Source organism: Belonocnema kinseyi, chromosome 2 (assembly GCF_010883055.1).
Source record: "Belonocnema kinseyi isolate 2016_QV_RU_SX_M_011 chromosome 2, B_treatae_v1, whole genome shotgun sequence".
Taxonomy (NCBI): domain Eukaryota; kingdom Metazoa; phylum Arthropoda; class Insecta; order Hymenoptera; family Cynipidae; genus Belonocnema; species Belonocnema kinseyi.
In genome coordinates this window covers 54,452,053-54,454,203 of record NC_046658.1, presented here as the reverse complement: position 1 = coordinate 54,454,203, position 2,151 = coordinate 54,452,053, and positions in this window count along the sequence as shown.

Sequence of the window (2,151 nt, the reverse complement as noted above, 5' to 3'; positions counted from 1 at the left end):
TCATTAGTGATATTTATTTGATATCACATGAAAAAATTTGTTTTGAGAAAATAGTAATATCGTCCATCTAGTTCCATAAGATCGTAAGCCGCATTCAAGTCCAAAATTTATTAAATTTAAAAATAGTTGAGGTTTTTTCTTCAGGGCAGTGATGACGAAAAAAATAGTTGACAAATTCATGGATCCTAACTTAGTCATAAAAGTCGATAATACGATCGAACTCTAGTTTCAAAACAAAGAATCATTCTATTTTGCATTGGTATATAAAGGGAATATTCTTATTTGGACCGCAGAATGCCAGCGGATAAGAAGTTTTATCCCAGTTATTCACTATTTTTCGTAAAAACATCTTTTTACTCTTACTACATACGTTCAAAGGTTATATTTCCAATGCAAAAATTTTTCCGCAAACTAAAACAGCACAGTTCATCTCAGGGATATTTTTAAGAAGGTGGGGTGAAAAGTTTCCAGCTTGATAAGGAAAAACAACTTTTTTCTTTTTTCTTACTTCATTTTTAACATAATCTTCCTAAAGACTAATACGCTTCTCATAACGGTGCTGTAATGCAGTGATGCCATTTTTATAGACCGATTTATCAATTACCTCAAAATACTCATTTACAGCATCGAAGACTTCCTCGTTGCTCTAAAATTGTTTCCCTCCGAGCCATTTTTTAAGGTTAGAGAACAGATGATAATCGCTGGTGGCCAAATCTGGTGAATATGCTGGATGTGCGAGCAATTCCAACGTCAAATCGTTGGTTTCAGCTATCGCAACGACCGACCTATGAGAAGGTGCCTTTTCGGGGTGAAAACGCGTTTGGTTAGCAAACGCGGCACCCACCTAGCACAGTGCTTCTCCATGCCGAAATGTTCATGTAAAATATTGCGTACACGCTCAGTTGACATCCTAGTAGCCTCAGCTATCTCACTTACCTTGAATCTGCAGTCTTTTATTACCATTTTATGCATTTTTTCGATCATTTCGAGAGTTGCGATTTCAACAGGGCGGCCTGAACGTGGCTCGTCAGAAGTGCTCGTGCGACCGTTCTTATTTTCAGAAACCCACTGTTTAACCGTCGAATATGATGAAGAAGAGTCTTTCAGTGTAGAATCCATTTCTTCTTTAATTTTAAGTTGTGTTAGGCCTTTTAATTAGACGCATTTAATAACTGCACGCTTCTCTGATTTTTGCATTTCTGCGCAAACAATCAAGGTATATTGTTCAGTAGGCTCTTAAATGTATACTAATAGAGCAATCGACTTGAAAATAGATATACAAGCTAGTGAGGATTAGTACTATAGAATACTAGCTAAAAATTAGACTAGCTAAAAATTAGGTCAGGCCGGAAACTTTTCACTCCACCCTCGTATCTGAAGTTAGATAAAAACATTGCAAGATATTTACATCTGCCATTATCCGAGATCAAATAATTTTTACCTGCCTCTCGATAAAAATAATCCTTCGTGAGACAATCTTATTTTTCAATTTTTTGCCACGAAAAAAATAATAAAAATTCCATTTTGCGGCCAAACTATACAAATTACGAAAAAATAAGCTTTGACCACAATTGTGGACTTAGAAAAGATGTACAAATTTGTTATTAACTCATTTTGATAGGTTGCGTAGTTTTCGTTTTTTTGTCTTAAAAAATAGCAAAAAAAACACAAAAATTAAATTTTTGGACAGACGGCACAAGCTATAAAAATATAATCGCGATAAATAGCATTAACAGTAAAATATTTAAATTTTTGAAAAAAAAGCACGCATGGTAAAATGAAAGATGTTTTGATAAAAATTGTGCATTTTAAAAGATCTACAAATTTGTTGGCGACCACTTCGTGATACGATCAGCAGTTTTTGTTTTAATCTTAAGAAATAATACTAAAAATAAAGAAATCAAATTGTTGGAAGAAAGACACGCCACGAAAAATAATGAATGAAAATAGTTGCTCGCACAAAGAAGAGCTAGAAATTTGTCAGGAACAATTTTTCGATAGGACCCGCAGTTTTAGTTTTATTCGTAAGAAATAGCATTGAAACAAAGAATCAATTTTTTGAAAAAAGCACACACGAGGCGAAGAAAATGAAAAGACAAAAGTTATTCGACCAAAGATTTACAAATTTGTTATAAAATCTCGTTATAAAAA